Genomic DNA, 27,466 nt, shown 5'->3' with positions numbered 1-27,466 from the left:
GAAGTTTGAAAGTAGGTGTAAATGAGAATATGTGTCTTTTCCTCTTTCTTTGAGCAGGGGGGATATGCAGCTCTTGTCACAGAGGTGACCTGTGGCAGGAATAACTATTTCTCCAAATTCCTGAATTCTGTCAGAGTACTACTCAAAGGCTTCTGCCCTGGCTGGTGATTTCCTTTAACAGTTCCTTAGCAGGACTTGTCCCACAATGTCCCTGGAATAAAATAGGTAGGAAGGGGCCACAGGAGATCATCTGGCCCAGACTCCCACTAAACCAGCGAGAATTTTTATGTTAGATCAGGTTGCTTAGGGCTTTATCCAGCCAAGTGTTGCATATCCCCAAGGACAGAGTTTCCACAACCTTCTGCTGCTCTCTGTGCTGGCCGTTGCAGGGGAGGTGACATCCACTCCTCCATCAGGGAATGCTGCTGCACCTGCAGCTTGGCTTGGCAGAAAAAGGCCAGGAACTTACAGGTCTGATGTGAATTTAGACTTTAAAGATGTGGTTGCTGGTGCTAGGAGGAGAAGGTCAGGATATTCTATTTGAAATAGGGGATTAGTAGGGCATTTGACATCTCCCAGTGGAGGAAACGTCTTCCTCTTGTACCCCAGTGCCAGGGCAGAGCCAGTTTTTCCCAGATCGTGCCTCGAGGTGTGGGTGAGGTCACATGTGCATTAAGTGTGTGAAATCAATCGGCTTTGGTAATTGAGAGGTACAGAGGATTGTGTTACCGTGGCGTACTTAATATGCCAGCTGCTGCTGCCCCACCGTGCTGGGCTTTGATCCCCCCCTGTCCCTCTGCTGAAAGGATGAGGTTTCTTCATTAGAGTTCTCGTGATGTATGAGCCAAGAGTTTCAGTCTCATCTTTGTGCCAAGTCATCTGAAACCTCCCTGTGAGAATGACAGTGGGTCAGAGTCAGTTCTGCTGCTCTTTAAGGCACGAGCGGTGCAGAAACGACTTGGACAAACCCACACGAGCTGCCCCTCGCTCTCACCTTTGTTTGGGCCTCTGGGGGCTGGTAGGGGGCTGTCCTGCCTTGCTGCTGGTCCTCCCGGTGCTGCTCTGCCTGCAGAGGTCTGCAAAGCAACAGGAATGTCACTAGGACTGCGGGAGAACACTCTCCTCTCTCCTGCCCTCAGATTTATCTCCAGTTTTGCTGTTCCTCTGCCACAGAGGACTCCCTTCTGGTGAAAAGAGATGGAAATGGGTTTCTGTGTCTCCCCTGGGCAACTGGGGCTGTGTTAAGCCCTCGTGCTAGTTTGGAATCATAGAAATCCCAGAATGGTTTGGGTTGGAAGGGACCTTAAAGCTCATCTTGTTCCACTCCCTGCCATGGGCAGGGACACCTCCCACTATCCCAGGTTGCTCCAAGCCCCATCCAACACTTCCAGGCCTTAAGCACTTCCAGGGATCCAGGGGCAGCCACAGCTTCTCTGGGCAACCTGTGCCAGGGCCTCCCCACCTCACAGGGAAGAATTTCTTCCCAATATCTCATTTAAACCTACTCTCAGTTGAAAGCCATTCCCCCATGTTCTATCACTACATGTCCTGGTATGTAGAAAATAAAGGCTGGCTGAGGAAAGGGAACTTCCTCAAAATAAAAGTAAATAAAAGAACAGGAGGCTGAACCTTAGAACCCCTCTCTGGCCCATCACACGTGGGATGTGGTTCTGCTGGGAGGGATTTCCAGGACCACCCGGCTGTTTGGGGTACAGCAATCCCAGTTATTCCCCCCCATTTGGCTGCTGTGCACTTGGCCTTGGGAGGTCTGCTCTTCTGGAGCTTGGCCTAATCTAATTATAAGGTGGTGTGTGCCAGTTTCCAGTTTCTGTCCGTGATCTTTAACCAAGGGCACCGATCAGAGGTAATGAGCCACAAATGCGTTGCTCCGCCAGCATCCTGGAGGCACTTCTGTTCTTCTGCCAGGGAGAGAGCCTTGCCTTGCCTTGCCAGGCACTGTGAGAGCAGGAGATGGGGTCCCACCACCTTAAGATGACCCTCCAAGGGCTACAGCCCACAGGAGATGTCAGCAATAAACTTCTGCTGTGTGTGGTGGCATGGCTCTCAAGGAGGTGTCTGCTTGGCTTTGACACCTGTGCTGAGCCGCAGGTTTTCCGTGTTGCTTGTCAAAGCTGGCAGTGGAATGTGCCAGAGGACACTCAGGGGAACCAGCCCTGGTAGGGGGTGACAGTATCCCCAGGTCACCCCATGCTTCAGGGTGAGCAGTGAGGGTGCAGGTACCAAAATCTGCCTCAAAGAGCACCCAGCCCAAATTGAAGGGCCTGTGGATGATGAATGAAGAGGGGCTGGAGCCTGGAGAGAGAGAGAAGAGGCAAGTGTGGCTTTGAATAGACTGGCTCTGTGCAGATTTGGCAGCTAATGAGGGTTTTTCTCTTTTTAATTTTGAGATAAATGGATGTATCGATTCGCAGTTGTCGTAGCTAATGGAGCAGCAACCGAAAGGCTATTTAAGCCTCGCTGCTGTTGTGTGGCGCTCGGAAAGTCAAAAGAAGAGTGTGCATAAATAAATGGAACATGAAGTAAACTGACCTTTAAAAACAATACTGCCTCTAAATACCCATCCTGGTGTTTTACGCGGTCCGCTTGGTGTGAGAATGGGAATTTATTTGGGCATGGGCTGCGGACTGTGATCCCTCCCTGGCGTGGGGAGGGGGGGGAGGATGCCCAGTTTAACTGCGAACTCCTCCGCACCACAGCGGCTCTGAACCCCCAGACCAGGGATCGCTCCGGCGTCAGGCTGATGCCACTGGTGCTCTGAGCTCGTTGTGTCTTAATGGCATCCCTGGCACCTGCCTGGAATAGCTGAGGGAAGGCCCCGTGTCGGGAGAGGGATATTGCTGCAGCGTAATCGTCCAGCCCGTCTGGGCAAGGGCGCCCCGTGATTTGCTTGTCAAAAGGCACCGAGGCGGCACGGGCGCTCTCAAGTCTGTAAAGAAAAGGGGAATCCTGCTAGAATTGGCAACTTAATTCACCAAGCTGGCCTCGACAGAGCTCATTAAGTTCTCGTGTATTCATTTCAGGCTAATGGCTGTCATGCTGGCTGCTGTTTGATTTGCCGTAATAGACTTTTATGGCTTTCCAGTTTGCGAGGATGTGTGTGCCTGTGTCTGTGCCCCGTGGTGCTGCTGCAGGACATTAGTTAGCCACTCGTGTGCTTGCTACTTTGACCTTCAGGGTTTGCTCTCCTCCTGAATGCATCCCTTGTACTTCACCTCCTGCTCCCTCTCTTTTTTTACCCTCCTCACCCGACCCCAGGGTACCACGTTTCTGGGAGTCTCAGGGTTTGGCTTTTAAACAAGGAGAGATCTATTGCCAAGCCTGTTGTGGCCATGCCTCAGTTTCTGACAAATCCAATCTGCTTTATCTAATCTCTTTTTCCATTTGACTGGATCTGTAGGGAACTCAGAGTTGTTGGATTGTCATGGTTCAGTGCTTTTAGGTGAAGCGAGCAAGCAAAGTGGAGCCAAGGCCCTGTATTGGTTTTGTGGTACCCTGGTGTGATGGTGAGATCAGGGTGGACTGTTCCCCCTGGATGCCTGCTGGGCTTTCCTGTCCCAGTTCCAAGCAGGAGATCTTCTGGGGTTTCCAGACAACTTCCCCTTTGCCTTTAACAGGCTGCCCAGGGCAGTGGTAGGGTCAGCATCCCTGGAGGGATTTAAAAACTGTGTGGATGTGGCACTTGAGGACACGGGTTAGTGGTGGCTTTGGCAGTGCTGGGAGAATGGTTAAGCTTGATCCTATAGAGGGCTTTTCAAACTTAAATTGTACTACACAGTGAACAAACTTCAAGTCTAGTACCATCTTGGTTTTCCCTCATAATCCCCCAACATCCTGAGCTTACTGATCAAGTTGAAACCATCCATGGCCTTTTCTTGGTCCTGGAGCATCAGTAGTTCTCACATGCTGGCATAAAGGTCACTTCACTGTTGGTTACTTTGCTGAATGTTACCTCAGGAGATTTCTGTTGGGGTTTTCTCTCCTTTGGTGCTCTCCCCACCTCAACCCTCCTGTTATATTTAACACAGAGTGATTTATGAAGTAATGTTTATTACATTTTGGGATTACAACCCCCCATCCCTGGGACTGTTCAAGGACAGGTTGGTTGGGGCTTGGAGCAACCTGGTCTAGTGGAAGATGTCCCTGTCTGTGGCAGGGGGTTGGAACTAGAAGGTTTTTAAGATCTCTTCCAACCCAAACCATTCCATAATTCTATGCTCTTCCAGCAAAAAGCTGGCCTCAGCTAGCCTATGGGCCAGAGACTACCACTCAGCACCCCAACCATTCATGGAATGACAGTTGCACCACAAAAAAAGCATCTAACTTGATGAGGACATAGTAATTATAACAGAAGTCTGTTTTCAAAAGGCTTATAACCACAACCATCCGCCTTGCCAGTGTGCTCATCTCATCCTGAATTCAAGCGAGCATCCACCAAGTAAGAGGCAAGGCTGTGGGAAAGGAGTTTAAAAATGGACAGGGAAGTTTCTGGGCAGCACACAGCATCGTTGAGTCAACTACAGTCCAGCTTGCAGGTGTCGCATCTCCTGAGCTCGGCCCTGATTTACCAATTTATTGTAATTGGGAGCTGCCAGCAGCAGCAGTCCCTTCTGCTCGGGGAGCAGCCTCTGGGATTGAGCCTTCACAAGCTGCTGGTCACCGTTTCCACCCTTAATATGGTGATGGAGTTGAAATCGTGGCTTTTACAGTGTTTTTTTCTTAATTGCTCAGAAAAGTATTTGGCGGGGAAGGGGGAGAGAAAGGAGGGGACTATCACTGCCCTGTCCCATTACACAGCCTGGATCCAGACCGTGCTGCACAGTGAGCAGGGGCAGGGAGGAGCAGGGCAAGGCCCAAAAGCCCTTGCTGTAATTAAAATTATTATTTTGCTTTAATGGCAATAATGCCAGTAATTACATCAGTTTCCCTGCCATCCTGCCTGGGCTCTTCAGGGGCTCGTATAATTCTATTGCCGTGCTCGGCCTGATGCCGCGCATACGAAGCAGCTGCAGCGAGTGTGAGCTCCCACTCCAGCTGCATTAGCCATTCCCTTCCATGCTCCCAGCCACCTTTTGGGGCTTTTTTTTTCACCCCCCCCCTCCCCTCCTTTAAATAGCGAGCCTTTTCAGTGAAGGTGATGATAACAGAGCTGATAAAGAAGATGTTCCTACCACACCGCAAAAAATGGGCTACAATCATTTCATTGCTGGCTGCTTTCCTTCCTTGTTTCTTTTTTTCTCCCCCCCCCATCTGTTTTCCCCCCCCCCCCTTTCTCTCCACTCATTGTTTTCCTCCTCTCCTTACCTTTATGTTTCTGTGTTGAGTTTAGAACTGAACAAGTAATTTACAGTGAATAACTTATCCCCCAAATCCAGCCTTCCCTTCCTTCCACCACCTTTGAGCGTGCAAAACTTGCAAGCATCTTGAACAACTCCTCTGCAAATCAGATATACTGTTATTTGTTTATTCAGGGTGTTTTGTTGGGTTTTGTTGTTTTTTAAAACTTCCTAGAAAGGCAACAAACAATTTAGTGAATTATTCAAGCTGTGTTCATTAAACAAACTGGTTTTCCTTCCTGGGTAGACCAAGCACCTCCAACTCTCCTCCATCCTGGCACCCCATTGGCATGGCCAGTGCTGCTGATCTCTCACCTCCAGTGCCTGTTGGAGAAGTAGGAGGTGAGGATTTGACTGGTGAGGGGATCTCTGTTGCACAGGTATGCTGTGATAACCTGCAGGTGAAACGTTTCCCAACCTTCCCGAGCATCCTCATTTTTATTTGTGGCTGGGTTTCAAAATGAGCCTCCATCCACCCCGAGGGGTGACAAGATAACTGGTTAAATCTCCATTCTGGCTCCACGGAGCTGGTCACCATGTATTTCATAGAATCATGGAATGGTTTGGGTTTGAGGGGACTCTAAAGATCATCTAGTTCCAACCCCATGCTGTGGGCAGGGACACTTTGTACTAGACAATTTGTTTTGATATTTCTCCTTTCCAGATATTATTATTATTATTATTATGCGTTTAATTACTTTTCCAACCTTGTCCAGCAAACTCACGGAAGCGGAGACACGTTTTGAAGGGTGTGCCTTCACTTCAACAGCCTTTAAGTGCAGCTGTACTGCTCACTTCTTAAAAACCCATCTTTTAGCTGGATGAGGTAAACCTTCTGAGAGGGTTTCATCAACTGTCTGATCACTGGGTAGAATATAATATCCCTCAAAGAAATCATGGCTTCTCCCCTCATCTCTCAATCCCAGCCTTCATGATCTGCCAAGATGGAGCTCTTTCTGTGTTGAATGTTAAAACACATCTTTGCATGGAGAAAATTGGCAAGTCAAGATTTAGCCAAAGGTGTGGTGGGACACCCGTTGTTGTCAGTAATTGAGAGACTGTGCAAGGCCCATCTCCTGGCTTGCACTGGTAGGGAAGAGCAGAAAGAAGGGAGCTGAGGAACTAGCAGGCAGAGAGGGACTGAGGGAGGAGAACAGTGCACAAGTCATTGGGTTGAGTTTGCGCTGACGGGTGGGACGTCGTGTGTGTTTGGGTATGTTTGGCTCTGGGGCGAGTTTGTAAATATTCATAAAAGTCCCCACTTTCCACATGCAAGCAAAACAAAAATGGGCTGGGAAGTACAGGCACTGTCTTGGGCTTTCCTTCTGGCTGTCAGATGCTGCCAGTGTCCTCGGGCAAGAGCTCGGAAGCACAGCAGGCACCAGCTGCCATCTTCTCCCTGCTCTTTTCCCCCAGGATGGCAGAAAGGGGCTTAAACAAAACTGACTGCAGTGCATTGAGTAAAACAATGTTTGGGCTAAAGGGTTTGCACAACCAATATTGTAGATGTCATAGAATCCTGTCATCATAGAATCCTGGAATGGGTTTGACTTGGTAGGGAACTTTAAAGGTCATCCAGTTCCACCCCCTGCCATGGGCAGTGACACCTTCCACTATCCCAGGTTGTTCCAAACCCTGTCCAACCTGGCCTTGAACAATTCCAGGGATGGGGTAGCCACAGCTTCTCTGGGCAACCTGTGCCAGGGCCTCACCACCCTCATTTTAAATAACTTCTTGCTCTGAAGCCCTGGTGAGACAGAGTTGGTGCTCAGACCTGGAGCATCCTTCTCTCTGAAGGTCATCTGGGAGCAAGTTTTTGTCGTTGTCGGTGATGCTTTTACTGTGGTGTCACATGGAGAACGTCAGAGGGTCTCGAGTGACGTCCCAGGGACAAAGAAAGTCTCCACTGTCCCTTGTCTGGATTCACCGGTGCATAGGAGACCCTGGTCCTTTAATACACGTGACCGAGGAGGGGAATGAGAGATGCAACAGAAACTACTGGGGCGGAAAACTCCAAATGGCGTGGAAGTAATGTGTAAAGTGTCCTGGAGATAACAGTCATTTCCACCAGGCAAAACTTGGGCTCCTTCTGCAAGGGTACTGCAGCAAGGAGGGGGGCAGCCTGGAAATTAGAAATAGTCATGCTGTTCTGGCCAGTGTAGTACTGGAGTGGGAGAGGGGGACAAGGGAAAGCAGGAAGGGGAGAAGATGGCAGATTTAGAGCTGGAAGGGAAGCCAGTGTGGGGCAGCAAGAGATTCAGTGCCTCTGTGGAGGAGCTGTCGTGCTGGGAAAATAGGAAATAGTCTTGAGGCAGAGGAAGTGAAAGTGTGCAGCAGCATTCTCTGAGCATGGGGAACCCAGACAAAGAGGGGAAAGGTAACTTGAACAAACCAGTCATCATTACTTGTGGAAGAAACGGGAACAAGGAAAAGCAGCCTCACTCACTGAGTTCCTTCATGTGGGTACTGAGACCATGTACCTGTTGATTTCAAATCTCTCCTAGTCTCATCCTTGAGGTCAGGACAGTGTCTGAGCTTAGAATGGCTGATGCCAAGTGGTGATGGGTCCTCAGGATCCTCTTGGCCCTGTTGGCAGGGGGTTGCTCAGACCAGGCATGTTCCTCTGGAACAGAGGCAGTGGCTTGTGGTCCTGCAGCTCCTCTGGCTCGGGCTGAAAGGTCTCTCCCCCTTTTCCAGGGGACATTCTAGCCCAGCTCTCTCAGTATAATTACACTTACACATCTGGGCAGCAGATGGCTTCAAGGTCTCTTCCTTGTCCCCTGCAGGAGGAAGGGCTCTGTGCTGCTGGGAGCGGGCAGAGGAGCGAGGAGGTAACGAATGTGACCTGCTGGCAATTAGTTTTGTTTTATCTCCCTTTCCTCTGGTAACCATCTTCTCCCAGAAGCCCGGGATGTAACTTATTATCTCGTGCCAGCCAGCAAAAGCCGCATCCTGTCCCTTCACATCCCTGTTTTGTTTGCCTCCCTCTCTGTGCATCACCCTTGGAGCTGGAACATGCCTGGCATAGGAATGGTTATTAACACGTTCAGGTGGTGAGGGCACTATGTGAGTGGCAACAACTCCGTGCCAGGAAGCAAAAGACCCGTCACTGAAAATATATTTAATATTTTTTACCCACGTAATTGTGCAGTTTGTTGGTTTGGGCTCCTTTTCCAACCGCAGCTCCTAAATTAAGGGATGATTGAGGTCGTGCTGGAAGGTGCTTTGCGAAGGGATGCTGGAATTTTGGGATAGAGACTCTTTCCCACCTTCAGTAACCAAGATCAGCAGCAGATCCAGGAGGTAGGCACATGTTAGATCCTCACTTCGTGCAGCATAGGGAGGTGAAGCTGGAGCTGGCACAAGAGGCTTTTTTTTTCAGTAAAACCACCATTTTTAATTAAGATGGAAATATTTGGGGAAAATGTTGCCATTTTGACAGCAAAGCTGGGGAGAAATAGCATTTCAAAAGAACCATAAAAATCGCTCTTGCAATAGATTCATTCCAATTTCTTCTTCAGAATTGCATTTTGTGTTTTATTAGTTTGTAATGTGTCAGTGACAGTCATGTATAATAAGCTTTCTACTGCTGGTCATACTTTGTGATAAAATAATAGACTAAATCTGCCTCTCTATAAGTTTTTTAAATATTTATGTGTGAACTGAACTATTTGTATCAGTTTTGAACTATTTTCATTACAAATGGAGGGAATTTGATTTAAGGAGAAGTTTCAATCAGGATTAGGCGGCCATTATTTAATTTCAACCATTAATTGCTGTGGGAACTTGAAATGTGGTTGATTTATTTTGTCAGTGTGAATAATGAAGAGAGCAGGGAAAGTGAATATAGGGTTCAAGGCAATTTTGGTTCAAGGTAAAGAAAAAGGGAAGTTTGTAGTTTTGGGGATTTGCTTTATGGGAGATTTGAAAAATTTATTTATTTTTCTGAGTGAGGATGCAAACCAAATGTGGGTGGAGGTGGGTTGAGGTATTGGGTGGGAAGGCTTGGCCTAGGGACAGTGGGATGCTGAGCTGCTGGCTATCTACAGAGCTGATCCCCACCTTTGGGATGTTTCCCTCAGGCTCCCAGGACCAAGCAAACACGCAGTAAATGAGTTTTACAAATACACTTTTGTGGTTCTCCTGCCTCCCTGCTCCCCCGTTCCCAACTCCTGCTGCCTTCCTGCTGCTCCATCTTGCTCTCCAAATGTCAGGCTCTGCTCTTTCTTCAGCATGAGCGGCTCGTGAGGCGGTTTGGGGCACACACGTGTGTACAAAGGCTCTCGACAAAGGGCTGTGCAACCTGGGGCCGTGCCCTAGTGCAGTTTGTCTCTGAAGAATTAACAGTGAAGAGGTGCGTGGATGAGAGGAGAGAGATGGTGGATGTCACCTTGTGCAGGATGATGGTTGTTTGTCCCTCTTTTCCAGCCTGTTCTGTGTGGTTGAGGGGCCTCACTGAGATGCCAGGAAGGTGTGTTCAGTCACAGCCTGACATCTCTGAGCTCAGGTGACCAACAACCTCCTTGTTTTTCAAACCTGCCTTGGCTTTCATCATATGTCACTTCCACAGGCTTGTCCTGCAATTTTAAATCAAACTGGAAAGGGTAATGGGAAGGAGAGGAGGGAGAAGAGGAGCAATTAGTTAAGTCAGCCACCTCCTGCACAGCCTGCATGTGGTGAGTCTCAGTTGCTCACATGTGTTTGGAGGCACCTCCTGCCTAGGTGACCTGGAGTCTGGCTGTTTGTGCCGGGGTGGCCATCAACACTACCTTGCAACTGGCATTCAAGGAGGAAAAAAAGGGTTTGTAACTGATAGGCTGGTATGCTTATCCAAGGGATGCTTTTTTAGCACTCCTCAGTTCATTACCTTGAGTGGAAGATGTAAATATCTTTCCCTAATTAGTAAATCTTTATTTAGAGGTAAGTTGAGAGCGTAGTTCTCTGAGCTGTGGAAAAAGAGGGACCTACCTGTGCTTCATCCCATAACTGGAGCTGGATGAACAGCCTGAAAGGAGAACTGGTTTTGCTGCATATGTGATTTAGACGACCCCAAACCTGCACGGGTCAGGAGCTACTGAGCCAGCACTTGGAAAATCACTCTATTAAACGTGCTGGAAATGCATGGCCAGATGTGTGTTTTCAGGTTTTTCAGCCTCCCAGGAGGAAAAGCTGCCCCACTCCATGATGTGCTGCCCGTGCCTTGCCTTTGAGGGGGGCTGAGAGGGTTGAACACAGAGCTGTTCCACTGCAGTGGAGAGCTGATGGCCCGTGAAACACCCAGGGGGTTTTTTGGCCGGTTGGGAAAATAGCAGGACAGGTGGATGTTTTGTTTTCCCTTGTCTAACTCACACCTTTGGGGAAAGAAATTTTGCAAAGAGGCTGTTTCTGCTGGTATGAGCCCCGTGGGGATTGCGGCCCTGCAGTTCACCCCAGTCCTTGCAGTCTGAGGGAAATGGGTGTTGGGGAGAAAGGCCGGGAGTTGTGCAGGTGGGGATGAGCATAACTGCCTTGCCTGCAGGGTTCTGCGTGGGTCTGTGGACTGCCTGAGCTTCAAGAGGTGGGCTGGGAGAACACTGGAAGCCTGATTCCTCCTCACGTGATAGGGATCACCAGCCTGGTATCCCACCACATGTCGCGGGGCTTTGCTGCAAGGCTTTCCCTCGGTGACCTCCTTTCCGAGGACCTTGAACACAAGACTTTCCTGGTCTGAAGGGCAGGAGGTACTCTTTCATCAAGGTTGCACCTCCAGAGCACGTGCTTCATCATCTGTCCCTCATCATCACCTTAACCGGTGTCTTGCCGTGCGCTCACACATCGTCTTTGATCTGCTCAGACAATGTCGGGAGGAGGTCAACTCTTCTCTGGAAGACAGCAAACCTGTTTTCCACTTAGTTGCATGAAGCATTGAATGCTTCACCGCGTTCTTTTGTTATGGTGACACCTCTGAGGAGGAGTGTGAAGTGTCTGTGCTGTGCTGACCCATCTCTGTGGGGTGTACGAGGTGTTCGGCGACCTGAGTGGGAGCGGTGGGTGCTGTCTGCTTGCACCTCACGTGCATCTCCAAGGAGCCTGATATCCACCTGTTTGGGGCTTGGACTGTGAATGGTAGGAGGGTGGCTGGCAAGGAGAGGAGAAGGCAGCCTCGAGGAGATCTTGGGGAAAGGCAGGGAGAGGAGAGCGGAACCTCACGCCGGCTGCAAAGTCGCATCCCTTCTGCACGTTCGCGCTTGAAGCTGGGCTGCGGCAGGCAGGCTTCGTTCTGAGGGGGGATTTGGTTAAAGAGCCTCATCGGAGCGTTATGGAATCGGAATGTGAAGGGTAATTGAGCTGAAATCCATTCTCTCCCCGCAGCCCGCGCTGCAGGACCCGCTGAAGGGCCCTCGAAGGCCAGCCTGGGGATCCTGCTGGAAGAGCGGGAGGTGGGAGTGCACCCCCTGGGCTGGGTCCCCTCAGCCCCCTCCCTGGGCTCGCAGGCAGGGGTGGGAGATGGTCACTACAGAGGTGTTGCAGAGAAACCAGACTAGTGACAGGTGAATGTTTTGTGTGAAATGGGCATAGAAAGGTAAAATGCTCCTGAGCTGCAACCTCCCTTCTTGCAGGCACTGATCCACCCTCCAAAGGAGTCCCTGCGGCTCAGGTGGCATCTCCCTGTGTCCTGCTGTGGTCGCATCCTCTTGCTGTCCCCCTTTCTCACTCAGGATGTCCACCATGCAGCCCTGTGCTTCCTGTGACAACCAAATGCCACCCACGCATGGAGGTGCTCCAGAGCATTCACTGGTGTGGCCAAACCAGTCATATTTTGGAATAATCAGAAAGACTAGATGATTGAAACTTTTAACAAAAAGAAGAATGTTGCTAGTTGGGATTAATGTAGTTATTAAACACAGCGGGGCCCTGGTCCCTCGTCTCTCTAGTCAAGGGAGTTTGTGGGAGGGGATGGGGGCTTGGAGAGCTGCTGATGTCGCCTCAGGGAGGGGATTAGCAGAAGACCCCTCCATTTTGGACCCCTGGCACAGCAACAGCGTGAGGTGCTCGGCCCGATTGTGCACCTTGTCGTGCGTTATTGATTGCTGAACAGGCACAGCTAAGTGCCTCTCATTAATATTTGTTTTGGTCTTTTCCCTGAATTCTGATGAGTGGAGGAGATGCTTCTTATCTCTCTCCTGCAGGTTTTCTTTCTAGAGGATTCCTCTGGCTGGTGACAAACCTGGGCTTTGTAGCAGCTCGTCCCGCTTTCGGGAGGAGGGATGAGTTAGTAGCTGACATGAAATCTTGGGAACTATGCAGAAAGAAAGCAAGGAGCCAAAATTAACACCAAATTAAGAGGTAAAAATGCCTCTGCTTGTGTCATCCAGGTGAAATATGGAGTTCCAGGCTTGGCTAGGTTTGTAAATCTCTTACAAGGAACTCTGGGCAAGTAGGTCGTGCTGGCTAAACTTTTAAATATATGAGCTAGAAGGACTGATGGGAGCTGTGGAGCAGGTAACCAGGGAGTGCTTCTCAGTCAGTGCTTTTGTAGCTGGCTGTGAGCCTTCAGACTGAGAGTAGAGGCTGTGGCCAATTGACACGTCCATAGCATCACAGAATACTTTGGTTTGGAAGGGACTTTAGGGATCATCCTGTTCCACCCCCTGCCATGGGCGGGGATACCTCTCACTAGCCCAGATTGCTCCAAGCCCCATCCAACCTGGCTTTGAACACTTCCAGGGATGGGGTAACTGTGCCTTCTCTGGGCAACCTGTGCCTAGGCCTCTGCCTTTTAGGTAGTGTGAGTTCTTATTTCTCTCCTCTGTCCCTAACCCTGATGTGGGTGGATGACTCTTCCCTTCCCTTTCAGTCTCCCTTCACCCAGGTAGCAGGGACTCACCATGGCCACAAGGGCCTGAATTGTTGGCTTATGACTGGTTTCTCTCATCGACTGAGTCATGAAAGGGATTTCTGACATTTGACTGTAGCTTGAATAGGGCAAAGCACTATTTCTTTCTGTCTTGTATAATAATGCCTTGTTTGTTAGGCTTGACTTAACTGCAACTGGTACACCCAAAGCTATTGAAATGATTCTGAGCAGCCGTTTCTGTCTGCTCAGGTTGTACTCCCAGGCACTTAGGTGCAGCTCCTGGAATGAAAGATTTCTGGTATGCCCAAAAGCAGTGAAGAGAGCTGTTTTAATGTTGTTGCTTCTCCAGCTTTTCAACGGAGAGTTGGGTTCAGGTCTGCTCTGAAGTGATATTAGAGTCCATGGAGCATGAGAAACTGCATTTGTTTGTGGGTTACAAATGAAGACCTGTCAAAAACCTTTTTAAGCAGTGACAGAAGTTTTTCTTTTTCATGATACATTTAACTTTTAAAGGCTTTGCCTCACAAGGAGGTTCAGCTCTTCTCCTTCTCCCTTTCTACGAGCTCAGAAAAAATGATCAGCAAAAGTTACTCTTTTCTTTTTCCTTTGTCTCCCCATTTGTTTGATAGGGTGTTTGGATCCTCTGGGGTGCTCTTGCTTCTGGAAAATGGGGTGGCCAGGACTGAAGGGGGCAACAACACTGGGAGAGAGGGGGACTGAGACATGGGCTCCTCCTTGTGCTTGAAGCAAGTGCTTTTCTTATGGGCAAAGGGTGCAGGTTATTTCCATCGATTTGGTGTCAGGAGATGTTTTGCAAAGGATAAATGTGTTTATAGGATTTTTGTTGTAAGAAGTAGGACGTCATTCCTGGACATGGGAGTTTGCTAAAGGACTGTCACATCAGCTCTTCATCAAGGTGTTTCATGTTGCAGCCCCATTCCGAGGTGCAGGTGGCGTGTGAAACATGGTATTGCTCATTGCTGTCTGCTGCAACTGAACCTTTTATTGAGTGCAGACTCTGGACAGGCACTGGGAAGCTGGTTTCAGACACCGTCCCTCAGTTTTTGTGCTCCCAGATATATCCGTGCCTTCTGTCTGAGCATCTGAAACATCTGCCTGGCTCTGGGTTTAGAAATATAATACGACTGGACACGTACAGCATAAAAAAGAGTTGTCAGAGTTGATGGGATTGTGGGGGTTTTTTGCCTCCCTCCAGTCTCAGCTCAAGAGTTGTCTTAAAGCATCTGTGGGGAAGGTAAGAAGTTGTCACAACCAGTGTTTTTGTGGAAGCTCAGGAATGTGAGCGCTCTGTCCGGAGTTAAATACCACAGGAGGACGGGGGATGCCAGGATATGGGCTGGTGGGTTTCAGCTTTGATGTGGAGAAGGTCTCCTCTTGTTTAGGTCCTTCTGCACCAGGGTTGTGGGGAGGATTCACACCTCTGTTTTCCTCCCATTTACAGGCACAGGTGGTGTCACAGCCTCAGTGGGACTGGTCAGTGTCAGAAACCCAAAGAGCTGCCAGCAGGAACCCTGGGAGGGGGTGAGGAGAAGGAATTAAATAGAGGAGGAAGGAGAAGAGCTGCATGGCACTCACTGAAGTAAATCTGCCTGCAAGGACCAAAGGACCTCACTTAAGGAGAAGAAACATGCTCTTGAGTGTTTTGGGGGATTTTAGCCATCCAGTGGGATTCCTTGGAGGGGAAATGGTGGTGGTGACACATGGTGGTTCCCTGGATATCCCAGACAGTCTGAGAGAATGAGGTGTTCATTAACTCATTCTTCTCACACCTTAAGTCCATTTATTTCAGTTTCCTTGGGCATCTTCTTTCTCCCCCTCCTTTTTTCCTTGGACAAGGGATGGGCATCCCTTGGCTGTGGAGTTGGGAGAGTGGCTTCCGCTGCTGCCCCATCCTGTACCATCAGGGTGGAGAGGGTTAAGCACACCCAGGGCTGCTCGGGGTGCCCCAGGCAGCATTTCTGCTCATCTCCAGCTTGTGGGGGAGCAAGAAGGTTGGCCAGATCTATTTTCCTCTGGGCAGTGGACAGGTAGGACCCATTCCTGCTTTCCCTCCTCCAGCAGCTGTGAGCACAACTGCTCATGCCCAAGACTGTGGAGCTGTTCCTGCTCCAAAAACTGTTCCTTTCCATGTATTTTCCCCCAAATTCCTTTGATCTCGATTGCTGAACTAACAGCAGAGTAGATCTTACTTGCTTCCAGCTCGGCACATTCCTGCTCTGTGTCTCTTCTCATCCTGTGCTCCCACCAGATGCTTGGGCTGCTCAAGGCCCTCTGCTTCTGGGGTGTCCTGTGGTCCACAGGCATGTCCCATTGCCTCAGAGCCTGTTCCTTGTAGGTCATCTCATATTCCCTGCCATAGTGGTGAATGGAGGGCACCAAATATTTCCTCTCCGCTCTCCCTTGCTGTGTTTTTCCAGCAGGGATTTCTCTCACCAAGCTTGCTTGTTCTAGGCTGTTCATTTTGGGTTGGCACGCTGAAAGTGCTTTCATTTAACAGACCTTTTATCAGGGTTGATTTTCTGTTGCTTTTTCCCTTTGGGTGTGCTCAGGGGAATTTATTCTTTTTAACAGGTTTATTCCAGTGTCAGGTATTGCTTTTAAAAGGCTGAGAGGGGGGGCTTTGATTTGTTGCCTGGAAAAAGTATTTGGTTTCTTGTTCTATTCTTTGAACTGGGAGGGAGAAAGGAAGGGATAGAGGGATGGAAAAGAGAAGGAAATAGCAACTTCTGCCTCTCTAGTGACAGCTTTTTCATCCTGTACATGTGTTTCACACTTGCTTGTGTTCCAGTGTCACCACTGGATGGGTCCTGCTGCTGGTCCTGCAGGAATCCTAATGCAGAGAGGGTGCCAGACGTCTCCTTGTGTATTTTAGGTGGCACATCTCTATTTCCTGCAGGTAACCAGTACCAACACAATTACCCATCTGCATGGCTGCTGGCTGGTGTTACTATTTCTGCTGGAGCTGTGCTGGTGTTATCAGTTGTATTCCTGTAGGAATAAGCACTTTTTCAGCTCTTGTTGTGAGGGTGTGAAGACAGTGATTCTCTCTGATTTCTCAGAGAAAATGTGTGAGCTGACTGAAGTTCCCCTATGAGGACTAGGGGACTGGGGGCACGCAGACAGGAGGATTTTATTATTTTATTATATTTCTTTCCAGTGCTATTTTGCCTTTATTTCTCCATTATGTTCCACAAGTCTCGAGTTTCTCATAAGCAGAGCTAGAAGCAGGGTTTTGGTTTGGAGATTTGGTTAAATCTCTAGGAGGGAATAAGTTGAGAAATACCCCCATACATCTCCCTTGCAGCTGAGGGCAAATTTAACCACTGATTCCAGAGCTTCCGAAAATGGCTTTGTGTGAAAATGAATTTTGGCCTCTCAAAGTTCAAACATTTATCCTGAGCCAGAAATACACACAGATTTGCTCTCTAATTTAATAAAGCCATCCAAATAATATGATTTCTCCCATAACCATCGTTTATGTTTCACAGCAAAATGATAATGAGAAAGTCATTAGAAGTAATAAACAAAACAAAACCCACACAGCAAATCCTTCACCGAGCCTGACTGATGGGAAGAAGAGCAGCATTTGAGTCTTAGGCCACATAATGTTTGCCGGGTGCAGCTGTTTTGAAGTAGATGTGTTCTTGAAACATTATTTTGCTTGTTGCATTTTAATGGGATTTCGCTGGCAGAGCAGGTGGGCACCAGCAGAGCGTGGGGTTGAATCCTGCACCCGTGCCAAGCTGGAATTTCTGCTCTCACCCCTTTGGGAGTTGGTTGCAATGGGTGATTAACAGGCATCGTCCACCCCAGATCTTCCTCCTCATCACAGCTTTGACAAGGTGCTTTTTTTAAAAATTTCCTACTTAAGTCGAACCAAGTAAACTGAATGTGCTCAGAACAAGAACTACAGCAAGATATCGAAAGTCCTCTCTTCTTTTTATTTATAGCTCTGTGTGCACTTAGGCTGCAGCCTTAATACTTCTGGGTTATCCTCAGCCAGGTGAATTTTTCTTTGGCTTCAGTGTTTTGCTTCAGTGGGTGTAGAGATTGTATATTAGAAAAAAAATTCTTCACTGAAAGGGTTGTCCAGCCCTGGCACAGCTGCCCAGGGCAGTGTTGGAGTCACCATCCCTGAAAGGATTTAAAAGATGTGTGGATGTGGCACGAGGGGACATGGGTGAGTGGTGGCCTTGGGTGAGTGGTGGCCTTGGCAGTGCTGAGAGAGTGGTTGGACTTGATGATTTTAGAGGGCTCTTCTAACCTCAATAATTCCATGATTTTGTGTGAGGTGGCTTTCATTTTGGAGTGCTGGCAGGGCACAGCAGAGGAGTGGTGTGCTGTTGTTGGGGGGCTGCTCCCACTGCCTGTGCCGGGAGCTTCTGCTATTCCATGAAGTTCTGCCTTGGGCACAGCATTTCCAGAACCAACATCACTGCAGTTATTTGGCTGACACAGCCACGCTGTTCCAACTCTGGCATTCATTCTTTTTGGCCCAAAATAACCCACATCTCTTGCTGCTGGATGTTCATTCGGTGCCTCTTGTCCAGGTGTTGGGGGAGGGATGGGATTTTGGTAACAGCAGATATCTTGTGGCTTGTTGGGGCTGTTGGGCTTTCTTACAGGTCTCTTTCATTGGTTTTCTGATTTGAGGACACCTTTTGTTGGTTTTTGTGCTTTAAAAACTCACAGTGAAGGTAGGTGGACCCAATAAATGCCTTCTGACACAGACAGGGGTGGGATGCTGGAGGAAGCAGGATTTAGTAGTGCAAAAGGTTCAGCTCAGCCAGCGTAGGGTGCCAGGAGTGGCGAGGAAGGAGTTTTCTCCTGCTGTCTCCATTTCTCTGCTCCTCCCATCCTCTATCCCTTATCCCTGGGCTTCCCCATCCTTCCAGCTCCCAGAAGAGCTCCAAGGGCTGGCTGTGGCACTGGTGGCGCTGAGCCAGGTGTGCCAAAGCTTCTCTGAGCTGGAGGCTGCACGTGCAGCTCCATCTCTATTCCTGTCCAAGAGGGGCTAATGCATCCTTATTTTTTGACCCTCCTTCTCTGACCTGAGCTAAGTGCTAGCGAATAACTCCTTCAATTAAAAAAACAAACAAAAAATCTTTCATTCTTCTTACATTTAATAAAAAATAAACGCTAATAGAAGAAACTCTGCTGGATAAAGGTTTTTGGAGAGCATTGCTCTTTTCCTACTATATAGTCTGCCTGAGGAACTAAGTGGTGCTAACCCAGAGATATAACTCCTCTTTTTACCCTCCTTTGAAAAAGAAATGGTACATCCAAGCTGTCCCTGGGCAAACTCTTGCCTGATGACATTTCAAAAATTGCTCTTTCAGGCTTTTCCTCATCTCCCCCCCCAACCCTTGCTTGTGCTGTGGTTTCCCTTCTCTCTCCTCCTAAAAGAAAATGTTATTTATATTTTCACCTTTGAAAAAAGTAGTTTTAAATAAATAAATAAATAAACAGGCTGGAGCTGCACAATGGTCAGAGAGGAGACAGTTCTTCTGGTTTTCACTCATTTTGCCTACCCAGATATGCTGTGAACTTAAAAATCCTCTGAGAAAACGAGACTCCTGGGCCTCCTGGCTGCTTTCATCCAGGAGGAACTTTTGTATTTAAACATACTCAGTACTTTGAACATGAGTTTCCCCCAAGTCACTGAGAGCAGCTTTCAGGCTGTGTTTTCAGCAGCCTGATCTTGGCAGAGAGCTGCTGGGTGCCTGCAACCTGCGCTCAGTGGAAAGCTGGAATGCCCAGAGGCATCCTTGTTAAAAATGAGCTCCCTGTTCGTGTCCAGAGGGCAAATCCTGTTTTCCAGGAGACTGATCCTAAGGATGGTTTGGCAGGTGTACAGCTGCTGCAGCAGGAGAAGTGATGTTGTCCTGTGTTGGCGTCCTGGCTGCTTGGATGTGCGGCTGTCCCTGGAGAACAGGATGACTCCTGCGGGAAACGGACTCTCCCGGGGCTGAAAACAGTAGCCATTGTCACTTGGGAGTGCTGGAGGCGATCCTGGTGTCTCCCTGTGGCTTTATGGAGAGGTGTAAAACAGATCTACTCATCATTTTTTGGGGATGTTGAAGGCTCTGTGGGATGGACCTTGTGTGTGGGTACAGTGTGGAGATTGTGATTTAAAAGGTGCCGATGGAACATGAGACTGCCTTTTTTTAGGGAAGAAGGGGAATTCACAAATGTGGTCTGTTAATGGCTGCAGGGATGCTTTGGATAAGAAGAATTGTAACCCTGCATTTCCTCCTACTGCCTCTTTTTGCTGCATTTCTGATGGAAATGTCAGTGCAGAGGCCAAAATGCCAGAGGTGGCTTTACCTAAATCCCTGTCAGGATGTTACTGCCACTTTCACCCTCAGAGCAGGGAGCACCTCAGAAAGAGGAGAGCTCCCTTTTGCAGTGGGGGGTCTCGGGGGAAGGCATGGGGTGATGGGACAGCTGTGTTTTGCTGCCAGACTTCTCAGTTCCTGGCAGAGGTGTGCCAGCATCCCCAGGCACACCCTCGGAGCGGGCCCGGCATCTTTGCGAAGGCAATTCTCATTCAGCAAACTGTTTTGGAAATAGTCAGTCATCAGGCACTTATGGATCTTTCAAGCCCCTTTGTCTCCCTAATAATCCCACCTCTTGGGAGGTATTGATTCTCCGCTGTTGGCTGCCTCTTGGTATTCCACAGTCTGGTCTAGTCTGTGTAAATCGCTGCGCTGTCATTTTCACGCAGCAATTACTTGCTCTTGATTTCTTACATCCCAAGTCCTTTGCCGGAGATCTAAGCTCTGTATTGACAAACCACCCTGGAAGAAAGAGAGGGGGTGTCAGGGTTTGGGAAGATGGCTTACACAACAGAAACTTTAGGGAGAGTTTCCCTGGGGTGTGATAATCTCAAAGGTGCTCACCCCGTATTGTTTTTTTTTTTATCATCCAACGCATGAGGGATGCTGTGGCTTCCCCACCTCTGACTTTTATGCCTTGCTTTTTGCTCATGCCAAAAATGTAGGAAATCCTTCGCCTGGCTGCTGGGCAAAGGATTCAGCCTGGAGAGTTGAGGGCAGCTGTTTTCCAGGTCATCCTCGGTCCTCTGCTTGGGAATGAGCCCCTCCCAGTACCTGAAGGGGCTACAGAAGAGTGAGAGAAGGGCTTTTGACAAGGGCCTGGAATGACAGGACAAAGGGGAATGGCTTCCCACTACCAGAGGGTGGAGTTAAATAGGATATTGGGAAGAAATTCTTCCCTGTGAGGGTGGGGAGGCCCTGGCACAGGTTGCCCAGAGAAGCTGTGGCTGCCGCATCCCTGGAAGTGTCCAAGGCCAGGTTGGACAGGGCTTGAAGCAACCTTGAAGCAACAGTGGAAGGTGTCCCTGTCCATGGCAGGGCGACAGAACTAGATGGTCTGTAGTGTCCCTTCCAACCCAAACCATTCCATGATTCCTCTCGCTCTCCAGAAGGTCGTCCTTTGATTTGGGGTTACGGTTCACCCATCTGGGAAGGAGGGGATGTGAGAAACGGTTTTAGTCCCATTTTAGGTGATTTTTTTTTTTTCTTTCTGGGTGGGCAAAAGCAGAAGGGAAGGATGATTTGCAGCCGTGGGGTTTCCTTCAGGAGACGGGAGCCGCAGCCCCCCAGAAGTGGCAGTGGCTGTGTTTAACCTGGCACAACATCACACCTCCAAACCTGAAGGCATTTTGTTATTAAAGCAGCATGGCTGGGCAGTGAGGGCTCTCACTTGAACAGAATCCCCATCCTAGCAGAGAATAAATTAAAAAGCCAACTGGCCGCGGCTGCCTGAGGAGCGCCGGGACCAGAGATAGGGCCAGAAGTCAGATAACAAACAGTGTCCAAAATTGCAGCGCCTGGTGCATGGCGTGAAATTAAAACCTTCTCTGCCTCCTCCTGCATGTGTAACAAAACAGCTCCTGCCACAGTCTGCCGGCACCAGGAGTGAAGAGGAGAATAATTAAATACGTGGAGGTTTTTGCATCTTCCAGGGGAAGGGATGAGGCTTTTCTGCAGTGGACCTCAGTGCTTTGATCCTGTAGCCAGGCTGAAGCTGGAAGTGCCTGTGGGCTGCCTTGCTACCCAGAGGGGCAGGAATCTGCCGTTTTCCCCTGTTTTGTCGACTTTTCCTCTGAGTTTGCTCCCTCCACTTTCCCTGTAGGGCTCAGCAACAGCCCTGGAATGTGCCAGTGTCATACTGACTATCCTCTCCCAGACCTTGCTGGCTTTCCAGCCCTCGGGAAGGACATTTCTCTGGAGTTACCACCCAGGAGTGATGAAGAGGGCAGCGCTGTTTAATCAAAGTTACATTAGGTGAAGCTGATATTATTCACTCTGCTTTATTGCAGCTATTTTTACACGGGGGTTAGAAGTTAATACTACCCAGCAAGCCTGGTTTTGCTGAATTCTGGCAAGCGCCAAAATCCATCAGCACATCCAGACAGGGAAGGAAAAGAGCCCAAGCAAAAAATAAACTCGCGAGCTGGACTAAAAAAACAGTCAAAAACCCAAACCTCTTATAAAAACCAGACCTTGATAATTGAGGGGCTGGTCTGGAAGGGCAAAACCCAGCCAGGACCATCAGCTGCAATCAGCAGAAGGACGAGGGGCTGCAATCAGCGCGGGAAGGGGAGCGGGAGCTCTAGCAGGAGGGCTCGGGGGGACGCAGACTTGTTTGTTCCCTGCCCTGGTAAATAAGCCTGACTCTTTTCCAGCCCTCACCCTCAGCCAGTGGTGATGTGACAAGGCTTGGTCTGACTCTGCTGGAGGGATGTCAGCACTCAGGAAATGGCTGGGACCGAACGCGGTGTCTGAAAGGGAATGGTTTCAGCAAGGAAGGCTTTGCAGGGTTGTGTGGGTTTGAGGGTTTGTTTTTTTTCCCCCTCAGGTAATGCCAAAAGTTTAAGTTAATTCCTTGGATCTGGTGAGGGTGTTGGCAGAGCTGGGATCTCCTCTGTTGGTTGCAAAAAGACGTGATGAACTGGCAGAGGGAAGGAGGGAGTTGTCTCCCTGTGTTTCTAGGAAAGGGCCAAAATGCAGCTTCTTTTCTTCTCCCTTCTGTTTTCTCTCTCTTTCTCTTTTTCCCCCACTTTTCTGTTCATTAAAACAGAGATCCCTTGCTGGAATGTACTGTCCACGCTGGTGCTTTCTAAGCTTTTTAGTGGTTTATTATCCCTGCAGGAGGTGCTGTGGTTAGGCTGTAGGACCCCATTGTCTTGGTTCTTGTGATGTTACCAGGGGCACTCAGAGATTGGGGCCCTGTTAAAACAAAAAAATCAACACACCGAGTGCTTTTATAATAAAACACTGGGTATTTTTTAAAACCACTTAAGGTATTTTTAAAATCTCCTTGACACAATTGGTGTCACCGATGGATTGCTTTGACCCCTCTGCTGATGTGACTTCACAGTGTGCTCGGTTCTTTGGGCTGGATTGTAAAGTCTGGTTCCTTTGGCAACACCAGGAGAAATTAAAGAGAAAAATTGTTTGCCTCAACATAGAGTTTATGAGGCCTCGGGCAGATACTTGGAATTGCAGAAAAAAACAGGTTTTGGGGGGTTTTGCTACCATCCCTCTCCAAATCAAGCTTAGGGGGGAGTTTGAAGGGAAGCTCAGGTTTTAGGAGAAGATTCCTGGTGTTTCTGGGTGCCTTGCATTGCTCTTGGGGATGAGAGGTTTAGGAAGTAAGAGAGAAAAGGAAAAAAGTTGTTATTTTTAACGTGGTGATGCTCCTAAGCCATGTCCAACATGATTTCTTTTGTGGGTCTACTCGATAAGCTGTGCTTTTGAAAACTGTCATTAGAAACAGAGTGTTTGTGCTGTGATTTAACCGATGAGGTGACCAGCCCTGACCCTGTCCCTTGCAGATGTTCCCGCCGTGCCCTCTGCAGCTCACGCTGTCTCCTCAGCTTGAAAGGTCACCCCACCTCCTGCTCAGGTTGTTGCTCAGGGATTTAGGAGCAAAACCAGCTGATTTCATGGCTCAAAGCTGGCTGTGACAGCAGGAGCAGGTATTTAAAGCTGTGGTGTCTCCAGGGTATCAGCTTGTCGCCAGCACCTGCTCTCTTTGGAGCCACCTCTTCCAAAGCAGCTCCTGCAGCCTTTGTGCTGATGTGCCTCATTCGCAGCTTCAGGGCAGCTGAAGGAGAGTGTGGCACTTCTGGGGTGCAGAGCACTCACCTCAGCTTTGGGGCTTTTTGCCTTTGCTTTCCTAGAGTTTTCCAAGAGTGAAGGGGATGGAGAGGGAATCTTTGGTGGGCTTGGAGACTTGAGCTTGCCTAAGACTGACAGACAGCGGGTTCCTGCCAGACATTGGCAATGAGGTGATGACAAGGAGGTGAGTGAAGATGTGAAACAGTAGAAGAAGAGAGGGGAAACTGATTTATTTGTAATTATTGTGAGTTTTGTTTAAATTTGTAACCTATAAGCCAGAGTTGCTAAAGAAACAGAGTTGGGAAAATAATCTGTTTTCTTAGCGGTGAATGAGGGCAAAGCCAAGGGAAGAGGAGAACTGAAGTGATCCATGTGAGAAGAATAGACTTAACCCCATTCCTCCTGCAAGGTTTGAGGGGATTAAGCTGGGTTTGTGCCTGTTTCCCTCTGGGCAGATGCTGCCCTGAGCTGAAGGCTCTTTGGCCTGGGGTGACTGAAGAGAATTCCAAAACACTGCTCCTTTAATGCACCCTGACATGCCAGTCAATGCAGACAGTGAGCTGAGTCCTCTGGGAAAAGCCTTTTCATTAGGAATCCTGCTGGACAGGGAAGCAGCACAACATCCCAGCTGATGCTCCAAGATCCCAGCCTAGATTAGAGGAAAGCAAAACCAAACCAAAACAACCCCGAACGTGAATGATTCCAACAGTTTTAATGCTGCAAATGAGCCCTGTGTGTTTTAATTGCAGCTTGGGAAGGCATGTTTCTGACCAGGATAGAAGAGCACTGGCCATGTGGCTACACAGCTGCATCCCATGGTTTGCATCCCTTCCTGTTGCTCCAGGAGCTCAGGTGCATCACTCCTACACATGCTCCTGTCACAGAGCCTTGCAAGGAAATGAGCTGGAGGAGTGTGAAGCAAGGAAGGCAGTACCTTAGAAAAATCCTTTTCCAAGCAGCCTTTTCCCCATCACGTGCATGGAAAACCTCAGCCTCGCCGAGGGCGGTGCTGGGAGCAGATCTGTTCAGCCTTTCCTCAGGGGTAGGGTCTAAATCTTTTAATCTGATGCCAAACGTGACACTCTTGGTAAAGTCACGAGGTGTGTGATGCTTTATAACTCCCTGTGCTGTAGCCAGAGGTGAGGGTTATGTGCCTCTCTCCCTGTCCTCAAGAGGCTGGTGACTTTATTGGCCCTTTCTTTGCTATTACCTTTCCACTTCACAAATACCTGCTGTGTGGGGCTGTGTGGTTGTGGTTGGCACAGTCACAGTAAATTTTGAATGTTAGTCCTCAGTCTCTGTTTAGTTATGAAGGATGCTCTTTCCTTCTTCCAGAGATGGACATCAGTGACTGCCCCAACAGAAGGTGCTGCTTCGCTTTCCAAACCTTTCTGTGCTCCCACTTGTGCCTTTTCTTCTTCTTTTGAGGCAGGTTGACTCCTTATGCTCCATGCTCAGGCACCTTCTCTGGGGACCAGGAGCTTATTCAAAGTGTACCTTGGAGCACTTGCACAAGTTTTCCTGCCAGGGCTGCAGGCTGAGGTCTCTGCTCTCCCCAGGTGGAAAAAAACCACTTACTCTCTTAAGAAGGTGTGAAAAAAACAACTGTGTGTGCAGGGGAAGATCACAGAATCCCCAAATGGTTTGGGTTGGAAGGGACCTTAAAACTCATCTAGTTTCACCCCCTGCCATGGGCAGGGACACCTTCCACTAGCCCAGGTTGCTCCAAGCCCTGTCCAACCTGACCTTGGATACTTCCAGGGATGGGGCATCCACAGCTTCTCTGGGAACATGTGCCAGGGCCTCACCACCCTCTGAGCAACATCTAACTTAAATCTCTCCTCTTTTAGTTTAAAGATGAGCATCATCTGCTTGTAGCAGAGGGCAGGTGCTGTCCTCAGGGTGCCTCACCCTCTCCGTGAGGGTGGCACTGATGGCAACAGTGAGGCAAAGCTTCATGGATTCAATGTGTAGCAGGAAGATTTTGGGTCAAAAGAGGTAAAGGTGGGGTGTTGTGTGTTGATAAACCCATCTTTCATAGTGTGCCTGACAGCAGAGAGGAGTTTGGAGCGTGGGGCACATACCATTCCTTATGTTATCACACTGGGATGCAGCATGAGCTGGAAGACTCGATGCTTTTCTTCCCATATCCTCCTCCTTGGCATTGCAAGCTTCCCTGTCTTTTTTGTAAGTCTCATTCACTTGGTCTTGCTCCTTCCTGGCTGTTCCTGCAGTTCGAGAACGAGTCAGTCTTCACAGACTGTATTTTAAAATGCTGTTCCCTGCACATTCCATTGTCCCAGGCGTGTGACTGTCCCCTCTTCCTGTGGCAGTGGAAGACAGGGAGTTGGGGTGCCAGCTCTCGTGGGAGAGGGTACCCACACTCCAGCCATGTCTCGACAGAAGAGCTTCATGCTGGAATTTGCTGTTTCAGCACCCAGCAAAGCCTGATGAGACCCGAGCTGAACCGGTATCGATCCCTCCTCTGGTAATGAAGCCATGCCTGGGAAGACAGGGAAGTGTTTTTTATGTCAGCACAGCTGTATGCATTTGCTTTCGCTTGTGTTGAGGGTGATACCTGCTCTTGCAGGAGTTTCTTTTTGATGGATCTTTGGGACCTTCAAATCCCAGAGCTCCAAGAGAGTTGTGGGTTTGCTTCCCTTCTTTTCTGAGGACACTTTACTCGCTCCTCCTGTGGTCATAAGCGAGGCACTGTGCTGGGAAAGGGACTTTTAGCTTCTCTACCAGAACAGGGGATAAATAAGCAGTAAAATAAATAAGGTGGTAAAGCAGGCAGGTTTCTTGTCTGCCTGGCTAGAATGGGAGGGCAAGAGATGGATCACATGTGGTAGATCTGAGGGTTTTTTGAAGATTCAAGAGAAGGACATAGCGAGTAGTGCTGGGATAAGAGAAGGAGATAGGCGGTGAGGTGATGTGAAAGCAAGTCCCAATTCTCCTTGGTCACCTTGGTGATCCTTCAAGGTGACTCAGGAGAGCTTGAGAGCCAGGGAAGAGCAGATACAGGACTGGCATGGAGCATCCACAGATTTTGTGTATATATTTGGAATATGTTGTGTAAATGAAGACAATACCTAATGATTCGTGGCTATTATTTGAAGTGTCCCACTGTTACAGATTTATTTGTCATTTCTTGTAGTAACACCGATGATAATGAGTTCATTTGTATTAATGCGGGTGTCGTGGACTTCCGTTGATATTCCACATTAATTAATGTACCATTAAAAGAAAGTGGCACCCAATTAATATCAAGTAGGAGCGATACTGTCGGTGTCCTGTCATTAGGGTTTCATTTGTAATGCACTGTATGAATACTCTGCCTTAATGGAAGTCATTTGCCATCCAGAGCATCACCTGATGGGCTGCCACGGGGTGCCAGAAAGTGGAAGTTAGTGGCAACTGCAAAACAAAACAGGATGTTAAGAAAATAGGATCTGTCCGGTTTATGGCATCACCCCCAAGAGGGAATTGGAAAAAGGATTTCTCCTCTCACCCCACAGTGAATGCTGGCTGGAAGCAGTAAATCACTCTGGTGATTTGACTTTGCTACTCTAATTTTGATATCGAAGGGAGGGGTAGTGGAAACTCTCACTGGATTCCGCAATTTGCTTCCCTAAGCAAAAGCTGCCTCTGCCAGTGCAGGAGTCCAGACCTTGACTGTGGCCACCTGGACCCACCTGATCCATGCCCACCATCTCCAGCAGCAGGACAGCCAAAGGGGTACCGAGCCATCTGCCGTGGGTGCCCTTGCAAGGGGGGAAATGGCTCCAAATGCCCTCTTCCAGCAGGAAAATCACACCAGTAGGAGTGATACGGTGCTGCTGAAGCCAGGAGCTCTCTGACTGACAGGTTTTCACATTCTTGGCACTTGTGTCTGACTTTCAAACGTCTCATTAGACCATCTTGGGCTCCCATCTGCTGTCTCCAAAACTGGGACTGACCTAATAGCAGCCGAGGAGGGAAGCATAGACTGCCTCCCAGCCCTTGCTCTGGCCCTGCCTGCTCCTTGAAGGCTGGACATGGGGAATGGGAGAGAAATGTGGCTTTTCTGATGAAATTTGGCTGTTGGCACTGAGTCAGTGAAG

General features: G+C 48.9%; 1 protein-coding gene across 1 annotated transcript in view; it reads left to right on the top strand.

The window, feature by feature from the left end:
• The window catches only part of CDH23 (cadherin related 23), a 183,804-nt gene that overhangs the window by 39,417 nt on the left and 116,921 nt on the right, over nucleotides 1-27,466 (top strand). The gene's annotated exons all lie outside the window — the stretch shown is intronic.

Source organism: Manacus vitellinus, unplaced genomic scaffold, assembly GCF_001715985.3.
Source record: "Manacus vitellinus isolate BGI_N305 unplaced genomic scaffold, ASM171598v3 scaffold_48_pilon, whole genome shotgun sequence".
In the NCBI taxonomy this organism is placed as follows: domain Eukaryota; kingdom Metazoa; phylum Chordata; class Aves; order Passeriformes; family Pipridae; genus Manacus; species Manacus vitellinus.
Note: the sequence above shows the minus strand (reverse complement) of the source record. Positions and strands in the feature narration are given on the sequence as shown.